Source organism: Eleutherodactylus coqui, chromosome 6, assembly GCF_035609145.1.
Source record: "Eleutherodactylus coqui strain aEleCoq1 chromosome 6, aEleCoq1.hap1, whole genome shotgun sequence".
In the NCBI taxonomy this organism is placed as follows: Eukaryota; Metazoa; Chordata; class Amphibia; order Anura; family Eleutherodactylidae; genus Eleutherodactylus; species Eleutherodactylus coqui.
In genome coordinates this window covers 229,925,393-229,936,072 of record NC_089842.1, presented here as the reverse complement: position 1 = coordinate 229,936,072, position 10,680 = coordinate 229,925,393, and positions in this window count along the sequence as shown.

The window sequence follows — 10,680 nt, the reverse complement described above, 5'->3', positions numbered from 1 at the left end:
TTAGAATTGACAGCAGCATTTAAAGGGCTATCAGCCATGGTCAGAGTGGATGCTGATTGTGGCTGTTGCGGGCGATGTCAGTCATCAAAGACAGCTGGCACCTGCATTGAATGGAGCGGGAGCGGCTTCCTATCCCACTCCATACAAACCCAAACCCCCTCCCCAGGTGTAACTGTGAACCTGGTCACATTTAATGCATTTCATGCCAGCTCAAACTTTTCCTGGCCTCCCTCACACAGGCATTTGCAGAAACGCTGCGTTTACTGCGGTTGGCTGCGTTTTCAGCACACCTACAAAACGCAGCCAAGGAAGCTGAAAAAAAAAATCAATACTCACCTAGCAGGCGCCGTCCGGGTCCCTCCTGCTGCTCTCCGGAGCTCCGGGAAGGCTTCCCTGCACTTGTCAGTGCTGACGGAGCATATCTTACTGCTGACCAGCAAGAGATTGCTCTGATTGGTTCAACAACCGCTGGCTCAGCTAATAAGAGTCAGCGCTCGATGCACCAATCACAGCCATTCATTGAATGATGGGCAGTGAAATTAATGGCCAACCATGTAATGGCAGGAGACCTCTCTATAACATTCATATTGTAAGGGGGCTACCCTGTAGGGTAGCTGACAAATTTATAAACACAGCAGAAAAAAATTGATGTTACAGTGGCTTTTAGTGGCCATGTTGTGTAATAACACCTCTGGATCATCTTTGAATTGGTAGTCTTCAGGTCACCTTACAGAGAAGGGGTGGACTCGTGATGCAGTTAGTTTTAGAGTTTTCGCCATTGCTCACCTGTTCATGGGGTTGTGGTCAGATTCCGCCACTGGCCACATGGTGCACAGCACTCCCATGCCTCTGCTCGCTCCCAGGGCTCTGCCCGTAAGGCTCGTGTGCACTCCTGTCCCTCTCTTAAAGGGCCAGTTCATGCTCCCTAATTCCATTCTCCACCAATCTCCAGCTGACATCTACTATATTAGGCATCTTCCCACATGGAGGAAGTCTAAACAATTGGTCTCTTAGCTGTTGTTTCTAACCACTGTATTCTGTGCTCCCTGACGTCGGCTCTGTATTTTTGGACTCTGCTACTGCCTGCCCTGACCTTTGGCTTGGACTTTAGCTTTTTTCCTGGCTTTGCCCTGTTCAGACTGCCAAGTACCGCATTTCAGCCCAGTGCAGCGTCAGCAGCCACATTACCGGGACTATCTGTGTGTAAAGGCCTGGCAACCCCGCAGCAAAGCCGGTATCCCATTTGGAGGGTTAGGAATGAAAACCAGGGTTCACGGCGCTCAGGGATCAACTCTATATGTATATTGTTAAAGCCCATGTACACAGGACGAATGTTGGAAAAACGATGCCCGACACTCGTCCTTGTGTTTCCTCACTCCTATGCTGTTGCACAGGAGCTAGCAGAGCTGTCTCTAGCTCACGGATCGGCCAGCAGGGGTCTTCCATTTACTTAATATAGTGGCCGTTCAATACTGAACGGCCGCTACTTACACTGAATGATGAGCTATGAGCTCATCGTCCATCGTTTATGCAGCATAAATGATGAGCTCATCGTTCAGTGTAAATAGCAGCTGTTCAGTAGTGAATGGCCGCTGTATTATCTTAATGGAGAGGGGCGGGGGAGCGAGAGGAGAGAAATCTTCTGCACTGAACCATCCCCTGCTTGCCACTCCGTGAGCGAGCCAGCAATACTTGCTCCCGTGTGCCAGAGAGAACATGCGGGGACGAGTGTCGGGCGTTGTTTTTCTGACATTTGTCCCGTGTAAATGGACCTTTTAGATGTAAAACTTACACTTACTTCTGTAGGGGTTTGAGGGAGGGGAGACTTTCAGACACTTTTTTTTCAAATACTCCTAAATCCAGGACAGCTTCAAAGGGGTTTTATCATGGCTATAAAAACGTTTTCAGCAGCTGGGCTCATTATACAGTAAAAAATAGGTAATACCTCACCTCGGACCCCCGAAGAGGAACTGAGTGGTTCACACTGCCCCACCGCCGGCTTCCAGATAGGTGGCCCAACGGAAGAACATGACTCCTAGCATCATGGCACCCAGGATATGAGTGCTGATGTCAGGAAAACAAGAGGTGACACTGCGGCCTCTGATGCCATCTTCCACCCTGCCATCTACCTAAACGCTTGCCACCGGGGCAGTGTGAGCCACCCAGCTTGGTTACAGGAGAGGTGAGTGTGATCTAGTTTTTTGTTCTATAACAAAACCAGCTGCTGGAAAAGTTTTATAGCCACAATAAAACCCCTTTATGTAATCAAACTACTTCAATCCATGATCTTCCAATATAGGTAGGTGAATAGAAATTCAGACATATCAACATAACATATGTACTGCAACACGTTTCTGGAGATAGAATGTCCACTGGTTCACCCCTCCTTTCACTAATATTCCTGCATGAACTATATCTATCTATATCCTATCTCATATCTATCTATCTATCTATCTATCTATCTATCTATCTATCTATCTATCTATCTATCTATCTATCTGTACTGTTATATCTTGCCTCCACCACAAATATGGGTGGAGACCTGTAGAGTGACAGGTCACGCCTTGTACCGCCCCCCAAAGCTGTGTATTGGCTGACATCCTGCTGGAGGGCAGAGAGGGCGCCCAGAGCTTCCCTGTGCTGCTACAGGACAGGGCCGACGCCTACGTCCATCAGGACTTCGTCCAAGTGGCGCAGTAGTGGCTCAGCAGGAGGACTCACAGGTGACAGTGGCAGCGCAGGCCTGGCTATATGGGACTGGCAGAGCGGCGGGATGGGTAAGTGACAGCTGCCCACCAGGAAAACTATGGCACAGGGGGCCTCAAGAGCGGCACCTGCACATCTCCCAGTTGGCCAGCGCCTAACAGCGTGAGACAGTCAGGCACAGAGGGGAGCAGGGGGCCAGAGATACAGAGTTCGCGGAGAAGAACATATTTGCCGGAAGTTTCGGTCCAGGTGTGTGTCTCCGGCAGCCAATCCAGAGCTCTGGGCGTTCCCTCTAGCTTCGTCAGCATAGCCCATTTCTCCACCCATAACTGTGGTGGAGACAAGATACAACAGTACTCTATCTATCTATTTATCTCATGTCTATCTATCTATCTATCTATCTATCTATCTATCTATCTATCTATCTAACTATCCATTTATCTCATATCTATCCATTTATCTCATATCCATCTATCTATATAATGTGTGTTTATTACTTACATTGTAGGCAGTGGTTCAGATGGAATGGAGTCTATTTACGCCCATCAGTCGGAAGTGACACTGGTTTCTGGGCATCATTCAGGACTCAGCGGAAGCAGTATGGCCGATGTGTGTTCTACCATGGAGTATCGCAGACTGTCCAGGAACAGCGGTACCTTGCATTTTTAGTGAATGGAAATCCTTTTTGTTCCACCACAGCACAATCAAGCTGAGAGGATGGATGCATAACAATCCATGGGATTTTTAGACTGATAGTATTAGACCAATGACTCCAGTCTGGACATGTGTATATATAATACAGTACAATTATATGATTGATAACAAAAAAATGATTAAGGAATAGAGATGAGCGAATCTACTCGTTTCGAGTAATTACTCGATCGAGCACCGCGATTTTCGAGTATTTCAGTACTCGGGTGAAAAGATTCGGGGAGCGCCGGGGGGCGGCGTGGCGGAGCGGGGGGTAGCAGCGGGGAACAGGGGGGAGCCCTCTCTCTCTCATCCCTCTCCCCCCCCACTCCCCGCTGCAACCCCCCACTCACCCACGGCGCCCCCCGAATCTTTTCGCCCGAGTACGGAAGTACTCGAAAATCGCGGTGCTCGAGCGAAAAAGGGGCGTGGCCGAGTAGGTTCGCTCATCTCTATTAAGGAACAAAATTAATTGTCTGAGCCGTATAATACTGGGAAATCATAGAAATCATGTCTGCTAATGAAAACATTTTGAAGATATGTATACAAGACTATTTCTATAAGTCTCTACACTGTATATGCAATAAAAACCCCTTATATTATACTTCCTCTAAGGCCTCATGCCCACGGCCGGATCGTATTCCACCTGCGAAATCTCGCAGTGGAATCAGACCCGGCGGCCCCCAGAGACCCCATACTCACCTGTCCGGATCCACCGCGCCGGCACTGGGCAGTGACGCAATTTCCTGCAATACCTCCACTGTGCTTACAGCGGAAGTATCACGGGACGGACGGCTTCCACTGACTGCAGTGGAAGCTGTTCGTGAGATTTTACGCACAGATTCTCCTCGCAGTTGATTTCCGCTTGTGTGCAGGGGAGAATCGTTTAACATGGCATGTCTAAGGACGGACAATGCTGCGGAATACACGGTGGGCGTCTGGCCGCAAATTCTGCAGTGCTAATCCGTCAGTGGGCTTTCGACCTTAAAAAGGGGTTGTCCCGCGAAACAAAGTGGGGGTATACACTTCTGTATGGCCATATTAATGCACTTTGTAATGTACATCGTGCATTAATTATGAGCCATACAGAAGTTATTCACTTACCTGTTCCGTTGCTGGCGTCCTCGTCTCCATGGTGCCGTCTAATTTTCAGCGTCTAATCGCCCGATTAGACGCGCTTGCGCAGTCCGGTCTTCTTTCTTCTGAATGGGGCCGCTCGTGCCGGAGAGCGGCTCCTCGTAGCTCCGCCCCATCACGTGTGCCGATTCCAGCCAATCAGGAGGCTGGAATCGGCAATGGACCGCACAGAAGACCTGCGGTCCACCGAGGGTGAAGATCCCGGCGGCCATCTTCGCAAGGTAAGTAAGAAGTCACCGGAGTGCGGGGATTCGGGTAAGTACTATCCATTTTTTTTTAAAACACATGCATCGGGTTTGTCTCGCGCCGAACGGGGGGGGCTATTGAAAAAAAAAAAAACAGTTTCGGCGCGGGACAACCCAAAATATGATGCATAATAATGTTTAAAAAATTAACAAATATCTAAAAAGTCTGATAAAAAATACAAAATAAAAATATAATGGATGCATGAAACACAATCTTCTAGGGGGGCTGACCAAAGTTTTCTGAATAGATGGGACAATTCCCATATGGTGTTCTAGGGGTGTAACCCACATGTGTGTAGGGTTCTTATTGTGATGCGTCTTGTCTAGACACGCTGGTTCTCAGCCCCGTTAACTAATTCTCTCACATAATGGGTTGGTGGTTCTTCCCACATATTTCAGTTTACATGTATTAGCATTATTATTGTTAGCCGTTCACGACCCTCGGCAACCCTTAGGGCTTCCTCCCTCCATGTACTTTCTATTAAATAGGCCACATAGCGAGAACCATAGTCCTGTCATTGTTTGATTTCAGATGGAGGTTCATTATCTTCCCTTCTACAATGTTTCTATTGTGTCTGATATCCCCACAACATTTGCACATGGACTTGTCACACTTAAAGGCTCCCCCTTTATACAGCGATATAGGAGCTCTGACTTGTCCCTTCTTTTGTGTCGGAAATGGCGGGGCCAACATGTTTTTAAGGACTTACTCTTCCGAAATACCATCTTTGGGTTTTTGGGTAGGACTGTCCTTAATATCGAGTCACTCTCAAGGATGTTCCAATATTTTCTTATAATATCTTTAATTTCCCTATGTTATAGCGGGTGATAAATGAAATATTTGGTTCCTCTAGTCCTCCTCTACTTTCTCGATGAGGCATTCTGTGTGACGCCTGCCTTCTCTGAATGTAGTCTGAATATACTATTGTTCTTGGTACTTAAAATAATGATGGTTTAAAATAAAATGGTTTACTTCCAATCAAAATTCCTGTGGTTTATGGGGTATTACAGGGCGATATATGTACGAGATGTTACATCATATGCCGCTCACATACAAAATTGTCCATGTCATTTCCCTAATTGTTTTAATGAGGTGAACGTTATCTGGAATATAAGACGGCAAAGATTTCACAAGAAGATGTCCAAGACAAAAGAAAAAACAAAGAGGTGGAGAAATGTGAATAGAGAACAAATGAATACATTGAGAGCTTTGGTGAGGAATAATGTGTATTTAATTGTAATTAAAAATGCAGATAAAGGGGGTAGATGTCATAATGGATTGTACTTATTATGAATTTGAGGCATTGAGGATCTTGGGGGGGATAATACTTATTGGGGATCCAACTGATGAAATTTAGAAGTCTCTAGCGGAACGTATAGAGAAGGCTTTCTCTAATAATTGTATAGTATGAAAGTATATCTATGTCCAAAATCATAAAGTTCCCTATTTATGCTTTGTACTGAGAATACGTAAGTCCATCACCCAGCCACCAGGTCCTCCCATTATCTATGGGATAGGTTCTGTGAAGAGCAACCTCTGAGAATAGATTGATCATTTGTTACAAAAACGTGAGAAATCTTTGCCATCTTGTATTCGAGATACTTGTTACCTCATAAAAATAATTAGGGAAATGACACTGAAAACATTGTATGTATGATGTAGAATCTTTTTTATACAAATATCCCCCTTGATGGAGCATGGGCAATAAGATACCTTTTCAACTCTCTAATGCCCCCTCTGTTACATGCGCTTCACACCACACACGGCTCTGCTACATGTGCGTGTCACAAACACAACACACAGCTCTGCTACATGCATGTCACACACACCACACACAGCTCTGCTACATGCACATCACACACACCACACACAGCTCTGCTACATGCACATCACACACAGCTCTGCTACATACACATCACACAAACACATGTGCGTCACACACACATGGCTCTGCTACATACATGTCTCACACACCGCATACTGCTCTGCTACATGCGCGCATCATACACAGCACGCACAGCTCTGCTACGTGCGCATCACACACAGCTCTTCTACATGCGCGCGTGACACGCACCGCACACAGCTCTGCTACATGCGCACATCACACACACCTCTGCTACATATATTCTTCATCGGCCTCTGCTGGTTTAGGATCTGTGATGACGTCACGTTCATGGGATCAGGGGCGGAGATAAGAGCCGATGAGTGATCACATGATGGTGACATCATCGCTGGTCCTGTCAGCACACGGCTGCTATCCGGCTCTGCAGGTTTTTAATAACGTGAAGAACCTGTGATAATGTCAACATCATGTGATCAGGCGCGGAGTTCAGAGCCCAGGTGACTGGTCATATGATGGTGACATCATCACAGATCATGTCAGCACACATCTGCTGTCAGGCTCTGTATGTTTTATGCTTTAGGACCTGTGATGACGTCCCCATCATGTGATCAGGGGCGGAGCATGCAGCACACTCACTCACAGACAAGTGGTTGTTAGTACTTTCATTTTGAAGAAAGATTTTTAATAGACCCTGTATTTAGGGGTCTTTGCGGAAAGGGGGCTGAAAATCTGCCCTCTCTCAAACCCCTGCTGAAGTGTTGTTTTTGCATCTAGCAATATTCAGTTAAATATAGGAGTTGTTGCCTGAGTGCTGGTCTTTTTCTCCCCTTTTATGCTAATTTGTTTGGAGTTTATGTAGAGGCTGAGCTTAAACAAGAGAAAGTAGAGAACGGTCTCTAGGGAAGGACTGTAATGTACACACTTAAAAACAACTCAGACGGAACTATGACTTTCAAGTGGTTGACCACCATGATTTTTGAGTTTGGAACTGTATTGTCTTCATTTGTCCTGCTGTGTACTGTAGAGTGCTCCACAAGCCGCATGGGGTACCCAATGTCCACGGGCGAAATCGCAATGCGGATGATCCGCAGTTCAAGCCGCCCATAGACAATCATGGGTGCCCACAGCTGAATTTAGGTATGTGGATTTGATTTGTGGACCTTTTGGTCCGGAAAACAAATCACAACATGCTCTATTTTGCTGCGGTTCCCCCCACGGACAGCCTCCATTGAAGTCAATGGAAGCCGTTTGATCCACAGCCCGTCACAGCTGAAATTGCAGATGGGCCACAGATCCCGCAGGAAAGCAGGAGATATTAAAAAAAAAAAAAAAACTACACTGCTCATGTGCAGCGGCACAGTGGAGAAGTTGGAAACCCGCACAGCCACTCAGAGGATCCGGATGGGTAAGTAATAGAGATGAGCGAACCTACTCGTTTCGAGTAATTACTCGATCGAGCACCGCGATTTTCGAGTACTTCCAGACTCGGGTGAAAAGATTCGGGGGGCGCCAGGGGGCGGGGGGAGGCGTGGCGGAGCGGGGGGTAGCAGCGGGGAACAGGGGGGAGCCCTCTCTCTCTCCCTCTCCCCCCCACTCACCCACGGCGCCCCCCGAATCTTTTCGCCCGAGTACGGAAGTACTTGAAAATTGCGGCGCTCGGGCGAAAAAGGGGCGTGGCCGAGTAGGTTCGCTCATCTCTAGTAAGTAATGTCCTCTTGCCGCGGGAAAGTTAGGATTCCGCTGTGGGCTCCCGCCCATGAACATGAGTCCTAAGAGAAATTACAGTATTAGACGCTAAATATTGAGGCGACTCAGATTTATTCACAATGCTGACAATTATATAAATGGACTGATGAAAGAGAGTTTATACTGTCCTGATCGAACAGCGTACTATGTAGTTAGTATAATTACTAGAGGGTAGTGTGCCTCCACGTTTCGAACGTATTTTGGTTGTGACAACTATCAGGTTTTGATGCCTCACTTACATCGCGCTGATTATACTCTGTTCTGAATCTATTTATCACTAACTATCACATTCTGCCTCCTATTTCTCTTTCGTGTTCGAAGCCCTTATGTTCTATCATAGTCACACTAGAATATCACCTAGTAGGGCACATAGAAAGAGGTTTTGCCATAAGGATCATTCCTTTAACTCCTTCGTTACTGGCCTATTTTGTGCTTTAAGGACCAATCAATCTACATTGTCACAATGCAAAAGCTATAACTCTCTAACAAGCTGCTTGAGGGCTTGTTTTTTTAGGGGGGGATATGGGTACACAAGTCGTATATTTTAATGGTACCACTCCGGTATGCATACATGCTTTGTCATAAACAATCGCACTCCTATAAGAAGTTGTCGTTTTGCTGTAAAACCCGTCCTGCAGTTCCATCTCAGGCAGATCTGTAAATTATGAGAGTTGTAGTGATTAGATGAACGGCCTTGTCATGGGAGGCCCTAAAAGTGGTTCCCCCCCTTGGCCTATAAAAGGCTCTCGGAGGCTCCTTGTGTGTAGTGCCTTCTTCTTTCGCTTGTGTAGAGCTTCTTGACCACTAGACGCCTCTACGAAGCCCCACCGGGCATTCTGTCCAGACTGTTAGGAGGTGTGGGGATAAGTGGATGGGGGCACACAAGGCAGCCGGTCTCAGAACGCCCCCTACAGACCACCAGTAGAGAGGAGTGCCTGACCAGACTGTTAGGAGGTGTTAGGACCAGTGGATGGAGGCACACAAGGTGACCGGGCTCAGGACACCCCCTACAGAACACCAGTAAAGAGGAGCGTCTGATCGTCCGACAAGCACCAGCAGCTCCAACTGTTTTATTGTCCACCATCCAGAGTCAAGGAGCACCATAGTTACAGGCCCATGTCTATCCGAACCATTTCCAGGCACTTGGCTGAAGGACATTTGGTCTCACGGCCCCCATTACATGTACGCCCTCTAGCTCCCACCGTTGCCTCCATCTGCAGTGATGTCATGAACAATGAAACTGGATGCTGTGGAGGGGAGCCAGTTGTCTTCAGCGATGAATCCAGGTTTAGTTTGGGCGCTGACGACGGTCGTGTTCGTGTCTGCCGACCTCGGGGTGAGCGCCTCAATCCTGCCTTTGCTGTGGAGCAACGTACTGCCCCCTGCTGGTATGATGGTCTGGGGGGCCATTGCATACGACAGTCGGACCCGCCTAGTAGTGGTAGGGGGGCCAATAACAGCTCAGCGATATGTCCAGGACATCCTGCAGCCACATGTGTTCCTCTCATGGTGGCTTCCAAGAGACAGCAGGATAATGCCCGGCCGCACACACAAGGGGGTCACAGGAATGTCTCCACAACATTGTCAGACTTCCGTGGCTGCCCGGTCACAAAATTTATCTCCAATAGAACATGTATGGGACCTTCTGAGACACCAATTTCCACAGCCTACGAGTTTGCACGACTTAGAGGCTCAGTTACAGCAAATGTGGAGCAATATGTAGCAGGATACCATATGGAGCCTGTGTGTCTCCATGCCCACCCGTATCATATCTTGTATCCAAGCTAGAGGTGGTACAACAGGATACTAGCACATCCATGCCCACACGTAACACACTTTGTATCCAAGCTAGAGGCAGGACAATGGGGTACTAGTGCCTCCATGCCCACCCGTATCAGACCTTGTATCCAGGTACAGCAGGGTACTAGAGCCTCTATACCTGCCCGTATCACGTCTTGTATACAAGCCAGAGGAGGTACAACAGGGTACTAGAGCCTCTTTACCTGCCCATATCCAGCTTGTATCCAAGCAAGAGGTTGTACAAGAGGGTATTAGAGCCTTCATGCCCGCTCGTATCACAACTTGTATCCAAGCTAGAAGTGGTACAACAGGATACTAGAGCCTCCATGCCCCCCCTGTATCACATCTTGTATCAAAGCTAGAGGCTGTACATCAGGGTACTAGAGCCTCCATGTCTGCCTGTATCAAATCTTGTATCCAAGCTAGAGGCGGTACAATAGTGGGGGTGCTGGAGCCTCCATGCTCTCCCGTATCACATCTTGTATCCAAGCTAGAGGCGGTACAACAGGGTA